The sequence below is a fragment of the Xenopus tropicalis genome, chromosome 9 (assembly GCF_000004195.4).
Source record: "Xenopus tropicalis strain Nigerian chromosome 9, UCB_Xtro_10.0, whole genome shotgun sequence".
NCBI classification, from domain to species: Eukaryota; Metazoa; Chordata; class Amphibia; order Anura; family Pipidae; genus Xenopus; species Xenopus tropicalis.
The window spans coordinates 20,589,295-20,603,094 of NC_030685.2; positions in this window are offsets into that span (position 1 = coordinate 20,589,295).

Below are 13,800 nucleotides of genomic sequence, written 5' to 3' on the forward strand. Positions count from 1 at the left end.
AAACCCAATCTTGCTGTTTTGTGCCTATTTTAATGGAGCCGAGCACAGAAGAGAACAAGTCGTAACCTGATAAAGGAAAAGAAACAAAGGCATTTTACTCCTTGTTTGTCCAGCTGCTTTCTTAAAGAGAAACTACCAATGCTTAATAATACATATACACAACAACTGCAAGGGGTGTTAATGAAATCTGACAACTTGTAGATATTTTAGGATTAAACAGAAAGAAGTAACGGGAGCACTACATTCGAGAGCAGCATGTTCCCTTGACCTATCATTATTCCCCTGCTGCAGATAACCTAAGGGCAATGGTAAAGTGGGCAATTCCCAGTATATATCTCATAGTCTGCCCTTGGGACAAATTTGAACAAAAAGGGCATTCGGCACTAGGGTTTCAGGGCATATAATGGGGATATCAGGGGTACCCGGGGAAGTGTGGGAGAAAATGGTACCCAGAGAATGGAACCCACCCTATCAGGGGGGAACATTTAAACTCCTTGCTAACTGTGCCCTGGCTGGAATCGTATGTAGGACCCAGGGGCTGATGTCTGTGTGGCGTACCCCCCGGCCACTTGCCTGCGCACAAACCACCCACTCCCAGGGTTGCCACCTTTTTAAATTGTACTTACCAGCCAGTGAGGGGCAGGAACAAAAGAGGGTGGTGAAGGGGGTGGATCAGTGTCACAAGGAAGAAGGGGTGATGGCGAAAGGAACAGAGCCATGAAGGGTATTACAAATTTACATGCAACTACATTGTTGGTAAATTTGTAATACCAGCCCTGGCACATATTTTACTGTTCGGGTGGCAAGGCTACCCACTTCCCTACCCATCCAAAACTTCTACACGTGTATGCACCATTCACACAGGTGATCACAGTCACAGAACGCTTATTGTGCACGCGCGCCAAAATTCACTGTGGGACTTGGATGGATTGCTTAAAATCGGCAGAATGCTATTGGGGGACGGAGACTGGGGGAGAGCCAAAAAAAATTGGGTAACTACTGGGGGGGTTGACAGCTCTGTTTCTCATGTACTGTATATACAGCCATATTAACTGTCAGCTAGCCATGGAGCACAAGCATCTCATTGGAGTCTGGTTTTAAAGGGGTGAGATAGCAGCTTTGTCTCTCCAGCTAGAAGCAGGGTAACTTGTGGTGCCCTTATCTGATAATTAGAAAGAAATGGAATCTTTAGTGGTTCTATGATTGGCACTGGGGATTGCGGACTAATCCCCTCTCTGCGGAATGATTGATTCTATTGACATTTTAGAATTTCTTAAGCTCTTCCTGCAAGGTGAACTGAAAGAATTTATCCCCCCCAACCCCGCCTTGTTTGTTTTGTATGGGTTTGTACTTTTAGGTGTCCTCCATGGGTGGAGAGGGTGTCTGGCGTGCCGAAAATAAAGTCTACTCATATCATAATCCTGATTATCTGATTATTGGAATATTTTCTTCCCATAGGAGCTTTGCACTGGAGAGCAAGGAGTCAGACTGGTGCTAACACTCAGGGCTGATGTTGAGCAGCACTGAGCACTATTACTCCACAGGCAGGATGGTGTTTGACTGCTTAAAGGAACAGTTCAGTGTAAAAATGAAACTGGGTAAAATGGAATATAGTTAGTTGTCATTTATAAAGGCTGGAATGGCTGGAGATGTCTAACATAATAGCCAGAACACGACTTCCTGCTTTTAGCTCTTAGTTAGTCAGTGATTTTAGTGGGGGCCACATAGGACATAACTGTTAGTTTGTGAGCATGCAGGTCAGATATAATAACAAACTAACTGAATAGTTATGTCCCATATGGCCCCCTCAAGTCACTGATTGGTTACTGACTGGTAACAGCTTAGAGAGCTGTAAAGGAGGAAGTAGTGTTCTGGTCGTTATGGTAAACATCTGCCCACTAACTATATTGAAATATTTTTTTATTTTGCGCAGTCTATCTATCTTACCCAGTTTCAATCTTATGCAGCCCAGGATTCCAGCCGCCAACCCTGGTGGGAGACTCTGCAGTCACAGAGCTGATGGGATGGGGGAGATGGGTAACAGGAACTTTTAGGGGCGCGCATCAACGCTGCATGGGGGAGATAGTTTGGAAATGTAGGGGAGTTTATTTCTCCTTCAAGTGGAGAAATTATTAATTCTTTTAAATTTTTAGATTCTCTTAGGGTCTAATACTCTACTATAAGTTTTAAGGTGAAGAACTACAAACTCTCTTCCCCCCCCCCAAAAAAAATGAATGATGTGAAGGAAGGATGTGAAGGAGTTTGTTACCCCTGTAGTTTGTCACCCTCTTCTGTATAAGTGTAACCTATGGCCTTTGGAAGGGGTGTTTTTCCATTGGCCCAGGGGTGTTATGGGAAGCCCTTAGTCTATAAGAAGAGATCCCATAGTTCTTTCTCTTTGACACCTGCTCAAAAAAGGGTGTACAAGAGGGTCTGGGTTAGACAGCCCGAAGCCTTTGGCCTTGTGGTTTTCAGTGGTCATGATACTGTCACTTCTGATATCCTTACATTTTAATATAGGGGCACATTTTTCCAGCGTATAATATAATGTACAATACACATGGCAGGATAAATAAAGTGCCAATTCCATGTATAATACCCCAGAACACACGGCAAGATAAATACAGGACAGGAGGGTTTTACTTTTATGCACCGCTGACCCTGAAAGATTGCCCAGACAAAGTGTTGAGAGTTGGACTCTCCCAGGGTTCCATCCAAGTTCAGGGATATCATCTGGTGCTCCTGCAATGGGAAGCTTTATGTTAGTGGGAACATGAAACATAGGTGCACCAATGACTGTGACTGTCCACGGGAGGAATGCTCTGGGAAGGTGGAAATCATGGACCACTTCCTGCTTCATTGTCCCTTTAACATTGAAGTATACAAAGAAGTGCTTAATGCCTTGGGCATTCCCTGCCTCTCTAGTTTAGATTACCAGGAGTGGGCCTACGGGGCATTCAGGCGTCACCAGGGTTTTGATTTGAGCACACTTTTTTTAATCAGTTCTGTCGTCCGCTTTTACATTTTGACTGCATGGTGTCAGGTTCCTATTAGGCACAAAGTTCTCCCCTGTTCATACTGAATGAGCTTGGGAAGATTCGCTCTTTTGAGAGGCAGAGGATGTATGCGACACGGTGGGCATCTTTATGGTGCGGGTTTTGTTTTCGGCCTCCTTGAAACCCTTTATTTACCTGGCCCTTTCTGATTGGCCTCTCTGGTGTGGGGCAGGTCTCTCTCACTCCCTTTAGATTTTTCAATTTCTAAGAGATTTTTATGATTGGGCTCATGCTGTTTTAGGTGAGTAACCTGCGCCTCTGTCTTTCAGTCCTTAGGATAACAGCAGGGCAATTCCATGTATAATACCCCAGAAGCTATGGCAGGATAAAAACAGGGCAATTCCACGTATAATACCCCAGAAGCTATGGCAGGATAAAAGCAGGGCAATTCCACGTATAATACCCCAGAAGCTATGGCAGGATAAAAGCAGGGCAATTCCACGTATAATACCCCAGAAGCTATGGCAGGATAAAAGCAGGGCAATTCCATGTATAATACCCCAGAAGCCATGGCAGGATAAAAGCAGGGCAATTCCATGTATAATACCCCAGAAGCCATGGCAGGATAAAAGCAGGGCAATTCCATGTATAATACCCCAGAAGCTATGGCAAGATAGAAGCAGGGCAATTCCACGTATAATACCCCAGAAGCTATGGCAGGATAAAAGCAGGGCAATTCCATGTATAATACCCCAGAAGCCATGGCAGGATAAAAGCAGGGCAATTCCATGTATAATACCCCAGAAGCCATGGCAGGATAAAAGCAGGGCAATTCCATGTATAATACCCCAGAAGCTATGGCAAGATAGAAGCAGGGCAATTCCATGTATAATACCCCAGAAGCTATGGCAAGATAGAAGCAGGGCAATTCCATGTATAATACCCCAGAAGCCATGGCAGGATAAAAGCAGGGCAATTCCATGTATAATACCCCAGAAGCCATGGCAGGATAAAAGCAGGGCAATTCCATGTATAATACCCCAGAAGCCATGGCAGGATAAAAGCAGGGCAATTCCATGTATAATACCCCAGAAGCCATGGCAAGATAAAAGCAGGGCAATTCCATGTATAATACCCCAGAAGCCATGGCAGGATAAAAGCAGGGCAATTCCATGTATAATACCCCAGAACACATGGCAAGATAAAAGCAGGACAATTCCATGTATAATACCCCAGAAGTCATGGCAGGATAAAAGCAGGGCAATTCCATGTATAATACCCCAGAAGCCATGGCAGGATAAAAGCAGGGCAATTCCACGTATAATACCCCAGAAGCTATGGCAGGATAAAAGCAGGGCAATTCCACGTATAATACCCCAGAAGCTATGGCAGGATAAAAGCAGGGCAATTCCACGTATAATACCCCAGAAGCTATGGCAGGATAAAAGCAGGGCAATTCCACGTATAATACCCCAGAAGCTATGGCAGGATAAAAGCAGGGCAATTCCATGTATAATACCCCAGAAGCCATGGCAGGATAAAAGCAGGGCCTCCCTTCATAAAAAAAAGACTTTGATATTCTACAAATATTTAATGTGTTTTTTTTAAATGTTGTCCTAAGTATTTACTATCAGCCTGATAATAACGACACTGGGTTGAGTACGTTTATTGCAACATGTATGTGTAGCAGTGTGTTCTGTGTGCTGCTGCGTGTGTCAGAGATTTGCTGAGTAAGATGATCAGGCCGGGCGCATGTACATAAACCCCATGTAAGAGACAATAAGATCATAAATCAAGAGGTGCAGTACATCTCCCCACCAAGCCGCAATTTCCACACCTCATTAAAGGCTTCCCAGTAAGAACTTAATAATGCTGTGAAGTATTCCATTTGCCTTAATACTGTGATCCCGGATTTAGCCGGGGCCTGCGGGTTCTAAGTCCCAGGCATGGCGTTCCCCTATCATTACGAAATGATTACACAGTTCCGCCATTGGTTTTGATAACCATGATAGAGGTTTAGCAAAGGATCAGGATTAGGGTTTTCTAGGAATGACAAGCTATAATTCACCCCACAGCCATTTAACTGATCTCTCCCAGAGCTCTAGTTTTTGGGCTAAGCCGAAAGCCGCATGGGTTGGGAGCAACACAGTTTCAGGCTCTCCAACTAAATGGGAAGCAAACACTTTATCCAACTCCTGTGGGGTAGAACATCGCAAAGGTTTTACTTTAAACATTAATTATTATTAATTATTATTAACAGGTGTCGTGCCTCCCCAGTAATGTTGGGGCTCCCAACATCAAGAATTCTGAGTGACACCTGTTGTTTAGTTTAACTCCAAGTCACACCCTTGTCTCAGATGTACTACCAGAGCAGACCTGACTGGCCTCTTGCAGTTTTATATTTTTATTTTCTGTTTATATGTCTAATGGAAATAATAATTGGTGACTATAAAAATTTCCCTTTTGTATTGCCCCTAGCTTGTATGCCCCACGTCTGCTCACCCCTGTGTTGTCACTTGCTTGTTCATCACCTCCCCCCCGCCGGTACCATGCACACTTGCCCCCCCTCCGGTTTCACGCCCTTGTTGGGCCCTAGATCTGCCCCTATGTTTCCTAATCCTAGTTCCAGCCTTGCCACCATCACTTATATGCCTGTGCCTGACCCACCCATTTCTGGCACTAACAGAGAGGCTGGGGTGGGCAGGAGTCTATTAATGAAAGTTGGCAAATGGTTAAGGTTGCCACCTCACCCCTTTAATACTGCACACATATTAAATCCACATTGTGCATGGCAAATTAGAGTGTATGTATTCTGCAGACTGAACTGATTTATGTGCAGCTGTGCAGCAAGGGGTAAGGTGGCAACCCTACAGCTGGGGTTAAAGGAAATGTAACACTAAATTTTTTTAAGTAAAAAAAAACTATTCTACCCTGCACCAATAACTGCCCTATCCTGCAAACTACTTAGTATTTTAAATGCTTTAATATAAAATGCCTGCTAAAACTTGGCTTCCGGTCAATTGAAATACGGCGAAGGAAGGAGCAGCAACCACTATGCGACAATCGATTGATCGAGCCTAGCCTGACTCCTTCCTATACAGAAAGAAGGCTAGGTTCAATCAATCGATTGTTGCATAGTGGTTGCTGCTCCTTCCTTCGCCGTATCACCATAGTTCAATTGACAGGAAGCCAAGTTTTAGCAGGTATTTTCTATTAAAGCATTTAAAATACTAAGTGGTTTGCAGGATAGGGCAGTTATTGGTGCAGGGTAGAATAGTTTTTTACTTAAAAAATTTTAGGTTTAGGTTTTACATTTAGTCCCGCCACCTTACCACAATGAATGGAATGGGTAAGTTAGCTTTTGGGTGCATATTACTGATGTTGGTTGACAGACCTCTTACTGCGGGTGACCAGGTGAGTCAGTGACTCCCTAAAAATACAGGTGAGCTGCCATGTCATGTAGGCAATGAGTAAGGTATGTAACATGCCCAGTGACATTATACTCGGCTCTGACTGGAGCACTAACACGTGGCTCTCCATGCACATCAAGAACTCTGCTCTTCTTACCTATACATCTTCAAGCAGCATCTCCTTACACTCTATAGTTTCTATGTTATATCACCTTTATGAAAGGCCTGCAACTTTGTACATTTATATTACATATTACATATGTACAATACAATACATATTATCTTATGTCCTGATATTTTCCAGTAGGGGTGCAGTTTGCCATATAGATTTGTATTAATCAGTAGGGAACCTCCCATGTTAAATTATTGGCTAAAGTTACCCAAGAAAAAGGGTCCAGATCAGGTTATTTTGGTATTATCTGGGTATATGATCCTCAAAATCTAGTTAAATGGAAAAAATGGCAGCCAGGAACGAAAATAAACAAGAACAATTTGAAAAGACATGGGGACCATGGCTTGAATACCAGACCAAAAGAGCAATCCAGAATGCACCTGACAGCAGATTCACACCAATAGGCTAAAAGATATAGCCCTACAGGCCAACAACCCTCTATAGAGTACTAAATACAAAATAGCTAAGTGACCGACCTGGTGTCTGTATAAAAATCCTAAAGTTCTATAATATTGTTTTTGACTATATACTTATGTTCTTACCTTTTACATTCTACTCTTCACCCTCACTTGGGTACCGTAGTGAAGTAACTACGACAATCTCTCTTCTTTCTCCTTTCCCTGAAAAAGACAATAAATATTGTTATAGTGAAATGTTAACACAGAAAAAATATGACCCTAATGTTAACTAGAAAAGAAAAATAATAACAATGTGATGAAGATGTTGTGCTGATCAATAAAAGAAGTTAAAAAAAAAATCTAGTTAAATAAGTTTTGTTTCTGCGGATTAAAGGACAAGTAAAGCCTACATTTGCCTACAATGTATATCAGTTGGGTACGTCTCCCCCACCCAAATGGCATCATTTGTACTGCATATACCCCCTCCATTTGCCAGCACCATCACATTTTTCTAAAGCAAATAGCAGCTTTCACCCAGTGGCCATTTTCCCTCTGATACATAATCAGATACATTTAAATCTGCAAACAGCATACACACACACAGACCCTTATTCAGCAAACATTTCATCAAGAATACAGGCTCACACAGGCACAACTGTCTTTGATAAAAGTTCTGCTTTGTTTGAGCACTGTAATGGTAAAGCTGAACTCAGGAGAAAAAAATTAAGCAGACAGCTAGAGCTGAGTTTCTATGGGAACCAACAATGCCATCTCTTTACTGGCTGCTAGATTGGGGGGCGTGTTTAGTAATCTGAGTTTAGAACAACTGAGCATGCCCACAAGCCAGAAGTCAAAGCAAATTCCTGAGGAGGGGGCCGAGTGGGTTTCAGGAGGAGAAGGAAATCTAAGTGATTAAGGAAATGTTGCAGCCTTACTATTAACCTCTGGACAACCAGAGTGGCAGGTATTTTTGTGTGTGGGGTTTCCATGTCCTTTAAGGGGAAGTGTAGCAGGGAACGTAAGAAGAGTATTATTTCCCATCAGTACTTAGAAGCTTTTGTACTTTCCCATGTTATAGGAAAGAAGATCCATTCTGTATTGTGGAGTTTTAAGGTCATTGCTTTATGCCTGAACAATAAGAGGGAATAAGAGGAAAATATGACCTCTGTACTGAGGTATCCTTGTGCCTTTGTGCCTATGGCTTAAACCAGGTACAGAACCAGAAACCTAGGGGCAGCTCTAAGTGTGAATATAGAGTTCAATACAGAAAAACTCATCCAATTTCTATTCATTCCTATTTTTAGAAGTGTATTTATCAAATGGTGAACTCTAACTTTCACCCATTAAGTAATATGCTTCAAAAAATCCCACAGGAATGAATAGGAAACGGGTGAGTAGTTCTGTAGTGAGCTCTAATTTGAAAAAAAAAAAACCTCTAAAATGAGAATGTTTAGTGTCAAAATGGAGTAGGGTGACCAAATCACCTGAAAATTCAGGGACATGTCTATAAAATCCATATAGAAGGGCTGCGCTGATTGTAATGAAAGGCAACATGCAACATGCATTTATTAGACATGTACCTATTCAAGTGATGTGGTCACCCTACTTCCAGTTAACATTTTAGTTGGTTTTAGAGGTTTATTTTTTAATGCGGAACAAAACTGAAAAGAACCAAAAAAACTTCACATTTTTCAAGGTTTTTAGTTTTTCCATGAATCTTCATGGACTTATAGTACAAACAAAAAAACACCTGAAAACCCCTAAATCCCTGAATAAAATAAAGACTGTTACAATTTGCCTAGGACAACTCCCATTGACTTACGTTTTTGATGTTTTTTTCCACAAATCATATTTTGTGTGCAAGAATACGATTTTTTTTGCCATTTTTTATGTGACAAAACTGAGACAAATCCGAAAGGCCGAAAGAAACCTTTCGAGATCACATAGATGGCATTGGCAGGTGTCCTTGTGGTTTTAGGGCTCTGGCACACGGGGGAGATTAGTCGCCCGCGATAAAACTCCCTGTTCGCGGGCGACTAATCTCCCCGAGTTGCCTACCCCTGCCATCCCACCGGCGACTTACATGTTCGCTTGAAAAAATAATTATATATTTTTAATGGGTAAAATCCCTGCCAAATTAATGCCATAATGCAATGACGTACTTGGCATATTAGCATGGAGTAGATGATGCAGATTAAATAGTTAATGAGATGCTAAAGTGACTGCTGTATATTTATTGCTGAATCTTTATTGCATATATAATGGAAGATTCTCCTTTGTGGCAAATGTGACATTTTGCACTTATAAATAGTAAATATGCCCTATATAATACAAAAGTAACCAGACCAATAAATTAATTTTCTTTCTTTACAGTCTTGGGAAACCATTTCTCTCTGTAGAGGAAATATTACGATTGGTTGCTAATGGGGCAGCTAACCCTTAAACTTTAGTATGTTATAGAATGGCCTATTTTAAGCAACTCTGTAGCTGGTCATTTTTTATAGATTTTGAATTCTTTCCAGCATCTAAAAATCCGGTAAGCATATAATGTATTTTATTTTTACTTACTTTCTATTCAGGCCTCTCCTTTTCAACTTCCAGTCTCTTATTCACACCACTGCCTGGTTGCTACAGTGGTGTGAATAAGAGACTGGAAGTTGCAAAGGAGAGGATACAAAAGAGAGGGGGACTGATCAATGCCCATGGTCCCGTTTCTTAAGTAATTTAGTATCTATATAAGTGCATGTATTTTAAAAAATGGGGGATTATAGTTACCAAGATGTGATCGTAACATTTTTTGTCTACATAAGTGTCCACATGCGGCCCACGACTCCCCTCTGTGTGCCCCCCCCCCACCTGTCTGGCTGCTTTGATGGCTTACTTTTGTGTAAGCTTTAAATGGTATCAGTACTGAGATTAACTGGCCCCCTGCATGGTTCTCACCTCAGATTCAGGCTGTAAACCCCCTGTATTGTTTAAAAATGTAATCTCCTGTGTTGTTCACACCTTTTAATCCCTACATTGTTCACCCCCTGCTATGTTCACACCTCAGGCTCAGACTGTAAGGCCCACATCGTTTACCCGTTCACACCTCAGACAGACTGTAGGAGCAGTAGAAACCCACAAATAAACTCGACACACCATAAAAAGAACATATAGGTTTATCGTTTTTTTTATATATAGTTATTGTGCAGACTGTAGGAGCAGTGCCAGCATTGAATCACTGTAGGCTGCCTGCGTGTGCCATACACACAGGCAGCATAGAGCAGGCAAAATATGGCACACACAGGCGGCATAGGGCAGGCAGAGTATGGCACACACAGGCAGCATAGGGCAGACAGAGTATGGCACACACACAGGCAGCATAGGGCAGGCAGAGTATGGCCCACACAGGCAGCATAGGGCAGGCAGAGTATGGCATGCACAGGCAGCATAGGGCAGACAGATTATGGCAGACACAGGCAGAGTAGGGCAGGCAGAGTATGGCACACACAGGCAGGGTAGGGCAGGCAGAGTAAGGCACATAGGCAGCATAGGACAGGCAAAGTATGGCACACAGACAGCATAGGGCAGGCAGAGTATGGCGCACACAGGCAGCATAGGGCAGGCAGAGTATGGCGCACACAGGCAGGGTAGGGAAGGCAGAGTATGGCAGGTTTTTGCTGTACTACCACCATTAATATGGGTATGGTCATGTGATAACACAGTGTGGTTTCAAGTGGGTGTGGTTTAAACAAGGGGAGTGGTCAAAATTAGCTTCCCTTATCAGCCCTCCACCATGTAGGCCAGAAACATTCCGGCCTTCGGAACCACAGAAGTTGGACAGCACTGGTCTACATCATTTTAAAAGGTAATTTTAATGTAAATTGCAACCAACTTTAAATATACTATCAGATCAAAGAGGCAATAAAAGAAAAGCAATAGGATATATAACAAGGCAAATATGATACTACTCCATGTAAAGAATGAGTAAAGGAAACATGAGAAAGCAATAGATATATATCAAAATATAGGTATTAAAAACCAGTAAGGAATAGTTCAATTAAATAATTATGTTCTATGTTAAAACTTAACGCTACGAAAAATGCGCAACTTTTCGCGTAAGTTTTAACGCTACGCAAAATGCGCAACTTTTTACGCAACTTTCGTAATGGATAGGAAAACTCGCGTTTTTACGCAAAAATCGTATTGGATCCGAAAAATTCGTAAAGAATCCGAAAAAATCGCAAAACATACGAAAAAATCGCAAAGTACCGATCATTACGAAAAAAACGCAATCGGACTCCATTCGACCCGTTCGAGGGTAAGTAAATCAGCCCCATAGTATAGACATCCTGAGCATCTGCCTTTGTTCTTCTCCGTAGTCCAAATCATTCCTGTTAAAGGAACAGTTACACTAAAAAATGTTTAAAATTCATTAAAATATAACATACAGTTGCCTGCACTCACCAGTAAAAAAAAAAAAAAGCTGTATGTGGACAAAAGTATCCTAAGCGCCGTTGATAACAGTTGCCATATGGGCAGTGAGAATAAAGTTACTTTGAAGGCTGAGATAACGTAGTTCTTTCATGCCTTGTATATATGCAGAATATTTTTACTACTATGTGTGTCCAGTGTGCGAGTCCACCCTTTTTATTCCAACATGAACCACTTTTACCTTAGTTACTTGTATTTCTACCCACTGAATCTAAGCATTAACTCTTTATAGGGATCCTAGAATGAAGGATATGGGAATAATAGGCACACACCTAAAGCACTTTCTGTCTGCAGATGCACTAACATATTCAAACTTACTGTTTGGGGGGTGGGGCCCAAATAGTGGTGAACTGAGGTGGGAGCAGGGCGTATTTATTTATAGGCACCCGAGGGCCTGTGCCCAAAGCTGTCAACCTGGAGACAAGTGAATCTGGGTGAAATGTAATTTTTTTTCTCGTACCTGGAAGTGGCATCATGCACAAATGGGCAATTCTTCTGGAAGTGACGTGACCAGGTGACATTCCAAAATGCCCAGTTGAAGTTGGGGGGTGGCCCTTGGGTGACTATTTATTAGATAGAAGGTCACTTCTTTCAGACAGGCAGAAAAGCGTAGGGCTGAGAGAAGCGGATATACCCTTCGTCTGTCCTCGCCCTTAGCTTTGTAGATAAGTACATGTCGGAGATTCTGTAACATGTTATCTTTGACTCGATATTTTGAAACATTTAGCAATGCTTTTCAGCTTGATTGATTGGAGCAGAATGCCGTAAAGCAGGAGTGGCCAATATGTCGATCGTGGTCCACCAGTCAATCCCCCGTGGATTTCTGGTGGGCCGCGATGAAGCCGGGGATGCCGAAGTGCTGTGTGAATGCATACCTATGCTGCATCGTGTACGTACACATTCACGCCACACTTCCACATTTCCCGGTATTGTGGACAAAGGAAGTCTGGCCACCCCTGCCATAATGGCTCATTTACAACTGCTAAGCACAGTTGCAGTCACAGAGTTGAACGCAGTTGTATTCATTAAAGCAAGGCTGTCCAACTGTAGGCCCGTGGGCCCGGTATGGCCCTACAATTTTTATGGCCCTCGGGCTGCTCAAAGGTTCCATTGACATCATTATTTTAATTGGATATGGCCTGCCAACTGTGCTATGCAAGAAATAATTGGCCCACTACATGAAATAAGGTACCTCTGCATATTTGCGCTTCATGCTGTTTCACCCCTTCCATAACCTATTGTTGGCCCTATGGCAGGTCGAAAGTACTGGGCTGGCCTGTACCTACTGACACTTCACTCTGTGCCAATTTTTTAAGTGGCAAGGTGCACATAGCAGCCATTTCCCCAGATAGAAGTGCTCCATGCACATCCTCAGTGCTCTTGCACTGTAAATAAACCACATGGTTTTCTGGGGTCAGGTTACTGCTAATGGTATTTTTCTCGCAATCTAAAAATGAATATTATTGGTGTGGTGCTTTGTAAGCTCAGTTTTAAGGCTAAACACCACAAGCGCTTTTGATCAGATTTTCTGAGATTCTACCAAATCTGATCTCCATGGGCTGTAATGAAAAGTCGGATCAAATAGAGTTGGATGGTGGGTTTTGCTTGTACCTTTACATCTGACAGTCAATGTATTTTAACGTGAAAAAAATCACTCCAACTGAATCCACCTTTATCGTGTCAGATGCGGATGCAGCATGCCGCGTGCGAATCCAACAGGTGTGTCACATGAGATGGCAAAAGTTCCATGTAGCTTATGCATCAGATTTTTCTATCAGTCCCATGATATTTTGCCCTGCATGACTACATCCCACTTGTCACATGCATTTTGTCGATCTGGCGGCTCAACGAGGCGACCAATATCGCAAAAGGGTTTTTGCTTATTGCTTCATAAAACTATAAATATTGCTTCATAAAACTATAAATATTTGGTCTTGGCACAATCAGGAGGCACGGATGTTCCAAAACAGTTTTCTAAACAGAAAAAAACATTCTGTTATGCAAACCTTGGAGAAAATAATAACAATAATAATAATCATAATATACTATAATAAAATACATGTGATATATAATATATAGTATACTGGGCACTGCAGCAAAATAATATTAGGGCCCCTGCCATTGTTCCCTCTAAGATGTGCAGTTGTTTGTGCAGACAATAAATTGTAGTGCGCACAAAGAATTTTCTGTGAAAATTCATCATTTTGTACCGCTCACATCATTTTGTAAAAGTGCATACACACGGGCGCACAAAAGAAATATTATACGCCCACAGCCAAGAAAAAATTAGAGGGAACATTGCTCCCCACCGAAACTTTAACACTATGGGGGAGATTTATTAAGACCCG